The sequence below is a fragment of the Phyllobates terribilis genome, unplaced genomic scaffold (assembly GCF_046119375.1).
Source record: "Phyllobates terribilis strain yellow unplaced genomic scaffold, ASM4611937v1 Scaffold_1__5_contigs__length_1240528914, whole genome shotgun sequence".
NCBI lineage: Eukaryota > Metazoa > Chordata > Amphibia > Anura > Dendrobatidae > Phyllobates > Phyllobates terribilis.
The window spans coordinates 997,833,409-997,843,323 of record NW_027362761.1 but is presented as its reverse complement, the minus strand read 5'-3'; positions in this window follow the sequence as shown (position 1 = coordinate 997,843,323).

Sequence of the window (9,915 nt, the reverse complement as noted above, 5' to 3'; positions counted from 1 at the left end):
AGAATATAACATCAGAGAGATAAACCCTAGCTGGCCTTTCACTGACTGGCTTATGGCTGGGCAAATTAGATGATCACCAGCAGAAAATATCAGCAAGGGGAAGGTATATAAATTTGTACCCGAAAGGTGATACGGCAGAAAAATGAGTAAAGGAAAATACCTGTTACCCTAAAAAAACTGAAGCAAGGATAACAGAAACTAAACACTAAGAGAAAAGGTGCATCTGCTGTGGCTTGGTGGAAAGAAAAACTGACCAAAAAGCACAGACTCAAGGGTTCAAACCCAGAAACATGACATTATGTATGTCCATTATTTCCTTGTTTTTGTTTTATATATTAAAGAGGTTGTCCTCTACTTTTATATTGATGGGCTACCGCACCAGTGCAATCGGGAAGAGCTGGACAAAGCGCCAGAATTGGTGCATCTAATGTGATTCGTCAATTCTGAGGCGGATGCAGGCTGGTATTTTTAGCCTGGGAAGGGGCCAACAACCAGGGACTTTCCCAGTCTGATAATATGAGCCTGCAGCTGTCTTCTTTACCTTGGCTGGTTATTAAAAATAGGGGGACCCTACGTCATTTTTTTCATAGTACAGTAAAGTACACATGCACAGCAGTAATTATATATCTCATGGATATCTATCTATCTACACCATATCTCTCCATCTTTGCACATCTAACACCTAAACATATGTAACTTCTATTCTGCATTCTATTCCGGTACATGTCACACGGACAGCACACAGATGTCCCATTTATGTCATCCATGTGCACGGATGCGGGACATATTGACGACCGTGCTGCCAGAAAAAAAAAAATGTCCAAGAGTGGGTGACACGATCACGGTCATGTGAACACACGGACATTTGGGCAGCCCCAAAGACTATAATGGGTCTACGTGTTTAAGTGTCTCCATTACATGTGAAAACTGTCACCACACGCACTGAAGACACTGACATGTGAAGGGGGCCTTATAATCATCTCTTCCCCCAACTCATCATGGAGGCTGAGTTAAGTGTTGTCAAGGGAAATGTGTCTTCATAAAATAATCTATTTGTTAAATATATTTAAATATTATGTTAAGCATATATTTTAAGAATTTTTAATAATTTTTTATTTTACATTCTATATAAACAATTTTAAAATACTGCAGTTTTCGCTCTGTCATTCAGTCTCATATTTGGGTGACACTTCCTTTTCTGTACAGATTATTTTACTGCTATAGGCAAAGGACACTGGTCCTATAGACATATAGCGGTAACAATAGCAGGGACAAAGAGAGCCGAAGATGGACTTGAAAATGTGATTTTTTTTTTTTTTTTATCCTGCACCAATGAAAAAAACAAATATTGCCCAACATCTTGACCAGTTTGTGGATTTTATCAAGGACAACTGTGGTGTACTAAATATATAGGTATATGTGGATTTAGTTATATATGCAAAATATATACAAAGAATATTCAAAATGCTAAATTGTACAAAGAAAACCAAAAATCGAAATAAATATAAAATTAAAATAAAGACAAGAAAATGAGGTATAAATTGTTATAATGAATTATTACACTTGCATCATAATTGCCAACAGTCCCAAAAAGTATCGGAGGCTACTGGAAAAAGAGAAGTCTTCCTGGACTCTCAGAAGAGTCAGCAAATCTCCTATTTATTTTCAAAATCTTTTGTAACTTGGCTATTTCACAAGGTTTCTACTTACCCGGAGTCACAGTAAGGCAGAAACTGAGACATTAAGAAGCCAAAGAATAAAATGGGATTAAATGGAGAATTGGCATAGAGGGGCATGGCCTGTAAAGGGACGTAGCTCAACCTATCCTTCTTGCAGATGATGACTTACAATAGTTGTCATGTATGACTTGCAGTATATATTGAGACCATATGATCGCACCATTCAATAATGGAAGAAGGTCACAGGTTAACCTATTTCCTTCCTGTATAATGACCTTGGCACATATCAATGAGCATGCCTAGAATACTCTCCCATTGTAGTTACTGAACATTTCTAGTTCATAGTTTCATACAGGGCATGTGACTGCTGTCAAGCATCATATCTTTAAATTCTGGTGTTCTTGAGCCTGTAACACATGGTAAAGGTGGTGCAATATATAGAGATTACTGGAGAATATGCAAGAAAGATGTAAGTGCAGTGACCAGTAGATAGAGCCAAAACCTCTCTGTAGTACCCAGTAAAGAAGCCAGGAACTTTCCTTCTGGTTTTTTAGTCAGTGAAGATTTTGTAAGGTGAACAGGTCAAAGTATTTGTCCTGGGGAACAGAGAGGGAGAAAGAGAGGAGCTGGAGGTGTGGCGCCCTTGAGGGTTCGGTCACCACAGAGGTATTGCACCTCATCCAGAGGTGTGGTATCTCATTCTCAGGTAAGGAAGGAGTATGGCTCAGGACCCTAAAACTACATCCACTACACCACATTTCCGGGGGACAGGGCGACAATGCTCCTAAGGGAGAGCACAACTGTCCCTGATCCCTGGCTGGAGTGGGGAGGAACCACTTAGAGAGGGGGAACTAAGTAGTGGATGGGTGGAGGATGTAGATCCTGGGCGCACTGAGTAGGAGCATATAAAAGTGAGTAGCCATCTTAGATCAGTGTTCCGTCAGAGGGGGAGAGTGAAGGAGCAGGGGCTGTGTATGAGCTCTGCTCCACAGGCAGGCCCTGCCAAGAAGCCTGAGCCTGAAAGGAGTGAACAGAGGAGAGGGAACAGGAAAGGCTCCAGGAATGAAGAGAGAAGGGACCCTAGGGGTACGGGCCGTGCAGCAGGCCACCCGTACGCCCGCCGCTGCCAGGAGGTGGGGGGGTCAGGCCAGAAGAAAGGGAACCGGATCCCTCAACCAGCAGAGACTACAGGGCTCAACTGGGAACCGGAGGCTGCAGCACTTTAATTACAGCAGGCCGCCCACACCAGCCACCAGGAAGGTAGCCACATAGGGCCAGGGGACGGAACACACGTCGCCCGCCAAGGCCCGAGAACACTGGACAGAGGTGCCGCTAGGTATGAGATACAAGGAGAGAGGCCAGAGAAAGGTACACAGAACCGGGTCCTGATAAGTGCTCTGGAGATACCTGAGGGTGGACTGAGCCCCTCACTGAGTACACACAGCACGACGTGGGAAGTTATGATCTGCAGTATAACTTGGAAACTGACAACCGTGAGTAAAGACCCTGGGATGTATCATCTTGTCTCCGTGTTTCTTACCGCGCCAGCACTCACTGCACTGGGACGCCCTGCACAACCACCATCATTCATCTGCGCTGCCCTGTTGCTATACTCTTCCTGTGGGGAGTTATACTACACTTGCTGCACATACCACCAGCTTCAGTGGACTGCTCCGCAGCGGCGGTTCTCCATAACCGCAATCCACAGGTGGTGTAGTCGGACTATATATAACCTATACACATAGACTACCCTGGTTTGACCGCCCTGGGTCACAGACCGGGTCGCCACCACGGTGACTACAACCCCCAGCATCTAAAAGGCCCGGCTCCGGGTATCCCCACGGCCCAGGAGGCGCGTCAGAGGAATCATAGCAACTGGAGAACAACATCCTCAGAGGCCATAGCAGCAAGATCCGGTAGCCCCGGGTTCCAGGGTCGGGCCAATGTTTTTTGGTGCCTTAGTCAGATGAAAACAATAGTTCCCCCATCCCAAAACAAAGGAATGGCTCACAGACTAAGGTAAAAGGACGCCTAATGCACCTCCCCCAAGTTCGATGGGTTAGGTATCAAATTCTGATGATCACTTCCACTAGAATTGTTACCTTTTTCACAAAAAATGTTATCAAAAGTAAAAAAAAGTAGTGTACTTTAGGGATGTGACTTAACAGGGAATGCAATTTCAAAGTTCCATACAGAATCAATCATTTTTTGCGGACCATTTACACTATACAGGGGAAAAAAATAGCGATATCCATCCCTGACGTCCTATGTTTTTAATGTAGAACCCAAAATAGCTATTGAAGCTAATATAGCGTAACTATAATCAGGGCCGTTTGGTTTCAATTAAGGTGTCCATTTGGCAGATACCCTAATGGAAAATAATCAGACCTCCATTATAAATAAAGGGATACGTTTGATGCTTTTTGTGTCCATCATGCGACAAAAATAGCTTGCACAAAACTGATGGCGGTGTATTCTGGTGATGGTGACATATTGATGTAGTGATGGTTGTTCTGGTACTGTATTTATGTAGTGATGATTATGGTGATATATTCATTACCAGAACCATCATCATTACATGAATATGAAGCCAAAATCATCATCAGTACATAATTAGAGCACCAGAGCCATCAATAGTACATTAATATGACACCGGAAACATCATCAGTAAATAAATATGTCACCATCCGCCCTTATGAACCATAGCCTATACTATGGCTGTCCCCTCTCTAATTTTCCATTACACTTTCTATATCTCCACACTGTCCCCCCGCCATGCTAACCCCTCTCCATATTGTGCCTCCATTTCATGCTGTTTCCTCTCCATATCCATTCTGTGCCCATTTTCACACTATGCCCTTATAATGTCAACCACGGTGTCCTGTTCAAACTGTAACCACTCCTCACACTACACAGTACAATGGTCACTACAGCTGTCCATATGATTTAATCTCTACAGCAAGCCACCAATATATAGTATGGTGACGACCACAGCCCTCCATATTGTAGATAGAATAGCTATATACCCTGTAGATATATGATGTCACAAGCGCCCCTACATATAATAAATTTGCACCCTTTTGGTGCCTTTCATGTGGCACTAAAGGACATTTAGCCTTATTTAACCTATTTAATAAATGAATAATTTAAAAAAATGAAGGGGGTCCTCTCTATTTTTTGATAACCAGCAAAAGTACATCAGACAGCTGCAGGCTTATATTGTCAGGCTGGGAAGGTCCTTGGTTATTGTGCCCTTCCCAGCTTAAAAAAGCCTAGAATTAGCGCATCATATTAGATATGCCAATTTTGGAGCTTTGCCCTGCTCTTCCAGATTACCCTGATGCGGTGGCAATCAGAATATTGGTAGTTAGGGTTGATGACAGCTGTGATTTGTCAAAGATCATAGCTGCCATCAAGCCCTGGATTTAGTAATGGATAGGTGTTTATCAGACACCCCCATTACTTACCCAGTGATAAAAACTAAGAACACGCACACAGAAAAAAACATTTTATTTGAATAAGGACTCGCCCACACTATCTTTCGATCACTAATTTATTTTAAAATATGAAAAAATCACATGCAGGTCCGCCGTAATCCACCGAATCCAATGTAGTCCAGAAATGGATACCTGAAAAACATAAAAAGACTGACATAGAAACAAGAGACACTCCATCGTTCACCCATTTATTACCAAAAATGTTCCCATGATGCTCCGAAGTAGTCCATGTTCCCCGATTATAGCTCCGGCGACTTTGAATAGAAGTAAAGTTCCTGCTATTCACAGGCACCGAGTAGAGACGACAACGCTCACCAGCGTCGCTGAGTTCCCTGATGAACATTGTCGTCAGTACCCGGCACCTATGAATAGCGGTTACTTTACTGCTAGTCACAGTCGCCGGACTCGGGGAACGTGGACTAAGTCAGAACTTCGTCGGAACATTTTTGGTAATAAATTGGTGAACAAGAGACGGTCTCTCATGTTTATTTCTGTTTTTTTTATGTTTTTCAGGTATCCATTTCTGGACTACATTGGATTTTTTGTATTACGGCGGACCTGCATGGGATAGTGTGGGGGAGTCTTTATTCAATATAAATAAAGCATCATTTCTAAAAATATAAATGGCAGTATCACATCTTCAGAGAAAGGAATCAGGTACTCAGCAGAAGAGTCACTAAGTAGTGTGCATTAAATATAATATTTAATAGATATAATGCAAGTATAGCTTTCAGTAGATCTAAATAAAAGAGCTGAGCTCAGGACATACACCCTATATTAAACACACAAATATGCACATAATTCATCATAGTAAAGTGCTCAATAGTACCAGTGCCAGGGGCAGAGCCATTGTGTCTGGTATTAACAGTTTGAGTCATAGGGCAGGAACATACTTGGACTATATATTGAAACCATTTGTATTGCCATCTTATGTGGGAGATACCACTGACTTTTTAAAAAGACTGGAAGGGATTACAACAGATGGAGAAACTTGGTTAGCCAGTATAGATGTTGAAAGTTTGTACTCTTCAATTCCCCATGACAAAGGAATGGAAGCAGTCCAATTATTCCTCTCATCTAGAGGATGTCAATATAAGGCACATAGCACATTTGTACTCAACCTTCTCAATTTCATTCTCACCAGTAATGTTTTTGTCTTTGATGGGAACTTTTACCATCAGCTCAGGGGCACAATGGGCTGTGCTTGTGTGTCCAGTTATGCTAATTTACTCCTATGCTGGTGGTAGAAGACCTGTGTTTTCTCTGACCAACTAGGTGGTTTAACAGAATGTATCGACCTGTGGGTCCAATTCATTGATGATGTGTTTGTGTTATGGAGAGTGTCCCGTTAAGGCTTTCATGAATTTGTGAACCTGTAAGACCTGCTGCGAATAAGACAGTTACCACAGGATTGTCAGTGTGGAGGTAGAAAATAAATAAAATTATTTGCGCTGGGGTATTGACCAAATAAAGGTGAGGACATGTATAAATTAAAATAAATATGATTTTTATTGTATAATAAATATTGGATTAAAAATAAATTGTTAAAAATATGTATAAAGTAGATACTAGTGTGCCAAATGGGGTGTATGGCATATGATTCCTTTGATGGTGGTTAAGTCGATGGATTCCTGTTTTAGAGCTTAATGTCGGTCATCCCCTAGTGAAAATAAGAGAGTAAGAGTGAGCTTACCCATTAGGCGATAGGGTGAGTATTTATGTAGGAGCTGCACTGTATATGCCTGGTTGATGCAAAGGGGAAGAGGTTTCCGTCCCAGGGGGCTGGTAGAACGGCTCAGGTGATGATGACTAAAATGAAGGTGGATAGAGAGTTTAAAAACTGCCAACACCAGACTGGGTGTTATATTAAACTTAAGATGGTGACTACCTGGGTATGGTAGATGAGGGTACTGAAGAGGGTGGCGTTCCTTAGGTCACTTAAATGGGACGGCAGAGTGGTGCAGGCTATAATTAAGGAGACAAGGTTAATGGAAATCCTAGTGCCTGAAAAAGAAAGGGTAGAAGGTTAGCAGATTACCTATTGGAGATGACACTGGCGCCTGCTGAGATATCTGGGTTCTAATTCATAGGTGTGCTGAGCTTGTACAGTGTGCCTCTGGTGGTTGAGGGTGATGGTTTTTCACATGGACTTTGTCAGGTGTGGACCACCAGAGGGAAATGCTGCCAGTGTAGCTGGTGTTGGTGTCAGTCCCGTATTGAAGGAGGACAGGAATATTCCTGATTCCGATGTGGAGGCGGAGAGCAGCGCTCTCAGTACTCTGTGAGCACGAGGAGGTTGTGCCTGCGGTGGTGCGGCAGCATGTGTGTGAGGAATGGCGTCCTCTGCCTGCCATGATGATATGGAGATAGTAAGAAGGCTTACTTACAGGCTTGGAGCAGGAGCGGCGGTGTTTCCTTGGGTCCTGTGCGTCCTGTATGGAGACGTGGAGGAGCGGTGACTCGCACTCTTAGCAGCTTCTTGGAGATGCTTGGTGGTAGGCGTGCACACGATGATCCGCCTAGGACCTACGTGACATAGCAGAACGTGATGAGCACGTGACCAGTACCCATACGGAGGCTGGAATGGACCAAAAAACCAATGTGTTTTGGAAACTATGGTTTCCTTCATCAGGGCTCAATACATTGATGATGTATTTGTGTTATGGAGAGGTTCCCATTAAGGCTTTCATGAATTTGTGAACCTGTTGAATACAAACTTGATAGGACTTAAATTCACATGTGAAATTTATGAAAAGAAATTAGCCTTTCTTGACCTTATGATTATAAAATCTGGGGACGGGTCCCTACAAATTAAAATATTCAGTAAACCTACAAACTCACTCCTTAAATGAAAGAGCCAACTTACTTCCCGCTCAAAGAGGTATTCCCAAGGGACAATACCTGCGACTGAGGCGCAATAGCTCCAACAAGATGGAATATATCCAACAATGTCATGTGACACAGGTTCAGGAACAGAGGGTATCCAGACTATCTTTTGAGTTAGGTCTCTAAGTATTCCCTCAATCAAAAGAGAGAGAATCTCTTAACAGCGTGGAAAAATAAAAAGAGAAGTAATGAAAAATGTGTTCGGCTAATCACATTTCATAATAGAGCTTCTGGGGCTAGAAAAATCCTGGCTAAGTATTGGGATATTTTTAAAATGGACAGAGACATTGGTGACTTGGTGGGACCTACCCCTAAAATTACTTTCTGCAAGAATCGATCAATCAAGGATCAGGTAGTACACAGCCACTTTGTATCGCCACCCGAAACAGAAACATGGCTGCCAAATAGACCAAAAGGTTTCTATAAGTGGCGGAGCTTTGTGGCTTGTCCTTTTATAAAGATGGGAAAAACATTTACTAGCCGGGTCACTCAAAAGGAATTTACTATCAATGATTTCATATACTGCAAAACTAGTGGTGTGATTTATAAGGCGACGTGCGAATGTGGAAAAGAATACGTTTGAAAGAATCTGCGGGAATTTAGAAGAAGGGTGGGAGAACATCTTGGTGACATATCTAACTGTCGAGACATCTCCCTTGGTAAGCACATCAATATTATACATGGAGGAGACACATCAAGTTTGCAGTTAATGGGAATCGACCTGGTACGACAATCCAAGAGGGGAGACAACTTTACTAGATTGCTGCTCAAGAGGCACTCGAAGCAGATTTTTCGCCCAATGGACTAAATGAGCAACTAAATTATAGTTGTTTTGTACGTTGTATAGTTTCAGTGAGGACCCTGTGGTCTTTGATTAATTTTATTGACATATGACGTAATCTGCATTGGCTCTTCTCCCATGGGCTGATGTAACCTGCCACAAATGCCTAAGGCCAATTTAGGCCATTGTTATGACGTTGGATGGATGACGTCAAACTACATACTATTAATGCATTTGGTCATAAACCCACAGTGGGTTTTTTATATTTTAACAATTCTTAAGTGGAACCTTAGGGCTTGATATTTCTGTGGGAGTTGAGCTTCCTTATATAATGGGCTGTCATACATATTTCAACTGTCAGACCAGCAACTGTGACGTTTGTGTCCAATTATGCAATGTTAGTGCAGGGAATATTAGGTCCCTCCCATGATGTGATTAACAACCTTGCTGAGTTATGGGCCTATTTTTATAAGGCATGCTGTAGTGTCATATATGTTCACTTGTGGGTTAATTTAAAAGTGATGACTTTGGACCAATCAGATCAAGAGATGCAGGTGTCGGGTTCTCCAGTTGGTATACATTGCCTAGGACGTCACCCAGCCATGCCACACTTTAGTGTGACCTACATATAATCCAATGAATGGTGGATACATCACGAGTGAGTGCCTTCAATCAGGCACGGGCATTGAGTAACCGCGGTGATGTGAGTGGGGCCCGAAGGATGACGTGGTAAGGAGACACTATAGATGCAGGACACGTCACAACAGTGTGAACCAATGGAGCGGGAGCATCATGTCTCCATTACGACGCGCATACAGCTGGACAGGAAGTGCGGCAAAATACACATGGGATACGGTTAGGAGTAATTGCATGGCTCCTATATACAGTGGGGAAAATAAGTATTTGATACACTCACGATTTTGCAAGTTTTCTCACCTACAAAGAATGGAGAGGTCTGTAATTTTTATCGTAGACAGAATCTAAAAAAAAATCCAGAAAATCACATTGTATGATTTTTAAATAATTCATTTGCATTTTATTGCATTAAATAAGTATTTGATAAAGTAGAAAA